Source organism: Equus asinus, chromosome 16 (assembly GCF_041296235.1).
Source record: "Equus asinus isolate D_3611 breed Donkey chromosome 16, EquAss-T2T_v2, whole genome shotgun sequence".
In the NCBI taxonomy this organism is placed as follows: Eukaryota; Metazoa; Chordata; class Mammalia; order Perissodactyla; family Equidae; genus Equus; species Equus asinus.
In genome coordinates, this window is record NC_091805.1 from 42,048,874 (window position 1) to 42,055,025 (window position 6,152).

Sequence of the window (6,152 nt, forward strand, 5' to 3'; positions counted from 1 at the left end):
CAGCGCCAACCAGTGGAAGTGGGATGCTAGCTGCCTAATTTTAAGTGATCTAGTAGCCACATTAAAAAAGTAAAAAGAAAGTAACTTTAATAATTTAGTTAACTCAATATATCCAAAATAATATAATTTCAACATGTAAATCAATCCCATTTACAATTGCAACAAAAAGAATCAAATACCTAGGAATAAACTTAATGAAAGAGGTGAAAGATCTGTACACCAAAAACTATAAAACATTCTTGAAAGAAATCGAAGAAGACACAAAGAAATGGAAAGATATTCCATCCTCTTGGATTGGAAGAATTAACATCGTTAAAATGTGCATAATTCCTAAAGCAATCTATAGATTCAACGCAATCCCTATCAAAGTTCCAACACATTTTTTACAGAAATAGAACAAAGAATCCTAAAATTTATATGGAACAACAAAAGACCCTGAATAGCCAAAGGATTCCTGAGAAAAAAAAACAAAGCTGGAGGTATCACACTCCCCGATTTCAAATTATACTACAAAGCCGTAGTAACCAAAACAGCATGGTAACTGGCACAAAAACAGACACACAGATCAATGGAACAAAATTGAGAGCCCAGAAGTAAACCCACACGTTTATGGACAGCTAATATTCGACAAGGGAGCCAAGAGCATACAATGGAGAAAGGAGAGTCTCTTCAATAAACGGTGCTGGGAAAACTGGACAGCCACATGCAAAAGAATGAAACTAGACCATTCCCTTACACCATGCACAAAAATCAACTCAAAATGGATTAAAGACTTGAATGTGAGACCCGAAACCATGAGACTTCTAGAAGAAAACATAGGCAGTACGCTCTATGACACTGGTCTGAGCAGCATATTTTCAAGTCCCATGTCTGACCGGGCAAGGGAAACAAAAGAAAAAATGAACAAATGGGTCTACATCAAACTAAAAAGTTTCCGCACAGCAAAGGAAACCATCAACGAAACGAAAAGACAATCTAACAATTGGGAGAAGATATTTGCAAACCACATATCAGATAAGGGGTTAACATCCAAAATATACAAAGAACTCATACAGCTCAACAACAAAAAAACCAACAATCCAATTAGAAAATGGGCAAAAGATCTGAACAGAGATTTCTCCAAAGAAGATATACAGATGGCCAACAGGCATATGAAAAGATGCTCAACATCATTAGCTATCAGGGAAATGCAAATCAAAACTACAATGAGGTATCGCCTCACTCCGGTCAGAATGGGTATAATTAACAAGACTGGAAACAACAAATGTTGGAGAGGGTGTGGAGAGAAGGGAACCCTTGTTCACTGCTGGTGGCAGTGCAAACTGGTGCAGCCACTATGGAAAGCAGTTTGGAGTATCCTCAGAGAATTAAGGATAGATCTACCATATGATCCAGCTATTCCACTGCTGGGTATTTATCCAAAGAACTTGAAAACACAAAGGCATAAAGATACTTGCACCCCTATGTTCATTGCGGCATTATACACAATAGCCAAGACTTGGAAGCAACCTAGGTGCCAATCAAGGGACGAATGGATAAAGAAGATGTGGTATTTATACACGATGGACTACTACTCAGCCATAAGAAATGACGAAATCCAGCCATTTGTGACAACATGGATGGACCTAAGGGTATTTTGCTGAGTGAAATAAGTCAGAGGGAGAAAGTCAAATACCATATGATCTCACTCATAAGTAGAAGACAAAAACGACAAAAAAAAACCCCACATAGCATTGGAGATTGGACTGGTGGTTACCATTGGGGAAGGGGGGAGGGGGGAGGGCAAAAGGGGTGATTGGGGGCACATGTGAGGGGATGCACTACAATTAGTGTTCGGGTGGTGAACATGATGTAATGTATCCAGAATTTGAAATATGATGTACATCCGAAAAAAATAAAAATTAAAAAAAACAAAAAAAACCCCAAAACAAACAAACAAACAAAAAATTGATCTTTTAAATTGGATGTATGTTTTATACTTCAAGCACATCTCAGTTCCAATCCTAAATTTTCCCTGGAAATACTTGATTTGCATCTGGATCTCAAAACACAGATGAAAAAAATTGGTTCACATATCCAACTTGTCCCAAATATATCTAAAAATTTTTCAATAACTGAATTGAGTATCAGTTTTTAAAATTAAATTAATTAAAATTAAATAAAATGAAGAACCAAATTCCTCAGTTGCACCAGCCACATTTCCAGCTTTCAGCAGGCACCTGTGGCTGGTGGAGACCACGTTGCACAGCACGGTTCTAAACCCCAGGCTTCCTGAGGGTAGGGATTGTTTCTCAGAGTCAAACACAGAGCCCAGAACAGAGAGGTCCTAAAATGTTCGTTGAATGAATGACTAACAGAGTTGGGACTTTCAACAAAGGGAAAAGCAAGAGTACAGCAACTTGTTTACAGATAAAGGCTGCCTGGATCAGTGTAGCTCAACAGAGCACTTCTCTGGCATAACCTCCCTCGCCTAAATCCTTTTAGATTTTAGAGAACCCTCCCTCCCAACACCAGCCAGCTCTTGTCTCCACACTCTCATTTGGCTTCTAAGAGCTTCCAGAGCTCAGTTTTTCAGATCCCCAGGGTTAAGAGGTAGAAACAGACCTCATTTCTTCCCTAGATATTTCCAGCCGGAGGCTCCACATAACCCAGGTCTCAGAGCTCCCGGCAAGCCCTCACAGGGCTGTCCAAGAAGACTTCTGTGCTCCAGCCGCAGCTGAGGCCAGTGGAAGCTTCCATCCTGTCAACGATGGCCCCTTAGGGAAGAGGGGGCAGGGAAGAGCAGGAGGAATGTGTCCTCGTGATCACCATCTGCTGAGGGGAGCCCACTGGAGTTTTAGATCCTCCCTCCCAAGCCAGAAGTTTCTTCTTGGAAGGGAAGGTGGAGGACAGCTGAAGCTGGGGAAAGACTGTTAATGCCATCAGGTCAGTGTGGGAGGAAGCGGTGTGAAGGTTTTAGTGTTAGAAGATGAGGTCACATTAGTCCTCTCCAGGTTCTGGGGGAATCATTTGTCCTCAAATTCGTGGTTCACACTATGTACCTGAGGGCCGTCCTGCCTCAAGGCAGCACCAGGAGACACAGTTACAGGGGCAAGTTGGGAAATATGAGACAGTTCCCAAACCAGGCTGAGGACCTTCACTCCCTCCCTTAAGAGGAATAATTAGAGCCTTGCCAGGCCCAGCCCTACTGGTCATCTCCCCCATCCACCTTCATCCAGGTTTTTCTGAGTCATTGGGCAAGATTGGGCCCCTCCAGCCAGTTGCACAGGCGTGTTCTGAGCCTCTCTGTCTGCCTAGGGCCCCTCCTCCATTTGCAGTTCTGGAGGAGCTGGGAGCCTCCTCTGAAACGGAAGAATATCGTGGAGATGGAGTGAGTGACAAGGCCTCCTGGGGGAAGGGGGGGCATGAGGAGAGCGCAGCAGAAAGAGCACGGACCTGGGGAGACACAGCCAGGCTGGATTCCAGCCCTTCCGCTCACCAGCTAGGTAAGCATGAGGAAGGTGCTTAAAAACCTCTGTGTCTCAGTTTCCCCTTTTGGTTGCCAGGTGGTTGGGAGAGAAGCCCACATTCAGTTCGTGGATGCTGTCCTCTTCGTCACCATTAACCCCACCGAGCAGAGCGGTCACAGCCTCCCTGGGCTCTCCATGCCTTCCATGCCAGTGCTCTGAGACATTCCAGATCTTCAGTCAAGCTCTTCTCCTCCTCCATTCTCAGAGCCTGAAGAAGAATTTCTGCCTGCAGAAAGTCAACTGCTTTTTCCAGCGCAGGGCAGAACCGACCTTGGAGTCCTGGAGAGTTCCAGGGGTCCTGTAAGGCCGCGGCTGTTCACTTCCCTTCAATAAATTTTCCTGCACTTGTCCTGGTTGGATGTTCTCGTCTGCTGTCAGGGTCATTGAGGGGAGGTGCAGGTTGGTGACCTTGACCAGTGAATAGGTCCCTGACTTAAGAGGGAAGCTGGGACAAACCCCGTGTTTGCCTCTGCTTTGAAGAGCTCAACTGGACCTCTCCCCTGCTATACTTAGTTCTGAGGTCCCTCTCTGTTGCCCAGCAAGGACAGTGCCAGCCTGGAGGTCTCATGGCCCACTGGACGCCTCACTGCTCTTGGCTGTAGCACATGGCCTGGTGCCAGCCCCAGGTGAAGGTTGAACAGCTCCTGCTGCCTCTTGTCTGTTTACCTGCAGCCTACCTGTTCTCACCAATTGGTCCTGCGGCTTCTAGGAGATTTAAAGGGCCAGTGCCAGGACTTTTCCCTCCTTCATCTTTTGCTTTTTCTCCTTTTGGAACATTTAAGGTCTAGGACATTCAAAAGATACCACATATATGGGGGAATTTAGAAAGGCACCACCCAGAACTTCAGTGTACACCTCAGGCTGACCCCTGGCACAGAGACACCACATGACAAAACACACATAAACATACACACACACCCCACCTCACACACATTCCATCTGTGACCACCACGTTTCCAGTCATGTCCCTGTCAATGTGAGGGACGTGTAGCTGGCTGCCAGGACATCTCTAGGGCTGGACCTCCATACCCTTCCTCTTTGTTGGGACAAGTTCTGGATTCAGATTCACAGTTTAGGCCACACCTAATTGATTATTTTAAATTTGATCCTTATCATTCTTAGTCCCAGGACTGCAGGGCTGGTCCTTGAAAGGAAAACACTGTCCTCTGCCCCGTGTCCTGGGTGGTCCTTCCCATCGCACTGGTAGTCCGTTCTGTAAGACATGTGGGTGTCACGGATTACAAGGACTGGGAGGAGATTTGGGGCTGTTCTGAGTCCTGCTCTTCCTGTGTCAGGTACTCAGGTAAAAACCCGCCATTTCACAGGCACTGCTCTGGCCTCAACATGGCATCTGAGCCTCCCAGAGCCCCAGGAACGGGAGAGCCCAGGGACAAACTGAGAGATGGCTAGAGGGGAAGAAAGGGAGAGAGCTTTGTTCTTTTCGTGGTTCAGGCTGGTCTCCCAAGCGCACTGCCAACTCCCTGTGACCCAGCAGGGGTCTGAATGGGGGCGGGGGAGCCAAGAAACTGGAGGAGCCAGAGCCAGGTGCCTTCAGTGTCTCGGCGACCACACCTCAGGTCCCAAGTCCTCTGGGCTGTGACTCGAATGGCTCTTTTATCTTCCCTCTTCTCCCTGCTGCTTTCCTAGTCCTGGAGCTAAAGGAAGCAAACGAGCATCATTGAGGATGTGTTATGAGGATCTGTGCTCAGGATCTTACATTTATTGTGTCAAATTTAATCTTTACCACATTCCTACAGGGGAGAAGAATTATCACCTCCATTTTACAGATAGGGAGACTGAGGCTGAAAGGATAAGTAATTTGCTCAAGGTCACAGAGACAGGACAGGCTGTGCTGGGTTCCATGTCTGTGTCTGGCTCCCATGGGCAGCAGTCAGTGGCTCTCGCTTTCCTGTGCCAAAGAGAGAAGGCTCGGGTCCTTTTCCAGCCTGGGTGACACAGCTGAGGACAACGTGGATGAAGGAGCGTGTTCAGGGATTTGTCTGTAGCTGGCGTTAGTGGAGCTGAGACACAGTAGGCTTGATATGAAGCACCAGAGACACAGACGGTATTTACTCCTGATCTGCAGAAAGCTTGGCAGGTGTCAGATCCCCATTGGGACTAGTTCTGAGATTCCAAGGCTGTACTTGGCCCTGGGACTTGAGTCCACATGTGGGTGCCCCTGCGGATGGATTTTATCTTGACCTCTTCTCTTGTGGGGGGCACTGACTTCACCCTGTCTCCCTTTCCTTCTTCCTCAAATTACCCAAGACTCTGTCTCAGCGATGGGGTAGTACATTATGTTAGATCACCTTCACTGATAGGATCTTCTCCAGTGTACGAGGCACTGTCTCAGGCACAGTGGGGCTGCAAAGGTGACCCAGCCCTGAAGCCCAGTCTCCTGGGTGTCGTGCAGTTGAGGAACTACAGGAACCAGGCTGTGTGGTATGTGGGACCAGCTGGCTGCTGGGGGCGCACAGCCAGGACCCCACCACACAGCTCTTCAGGGGTCACCATTAGGCAACTCATTGGAGAGCAGCACGTCTGCTTTATTACAGATTTGGGTATTTGAGGCATTAGTGCAACAGGTTTCTCAGCCTACAATCTGTTTTCCTTTCCCATTCTCCATCACGAAATCTGCTTTGC

General features: G+C 47.0%; 1 long non-coding RNA gene across 1 annotated transcript; it reads left to right on the forward strand.

Moving 5' to 3' along the window:
• Positions 1-2,532: 2,532 nt before the first annotated feature.
• LOC123277636 (uncharacterized) lies at positions 2,533-3,873 on the forward strand. Its single transcript, XR_006514723.2, has 3 exons — positions 2,533-2,925; positions 3,298-3,370; positions 3,546-3,873. It is a non-coding gene; the product is annotated as an uncharacterized lncRNA (long non-coding RNA).
• The last annotated feature ends 2,279 nt before the right edge of the window (positions 3,874-6,152 follow it).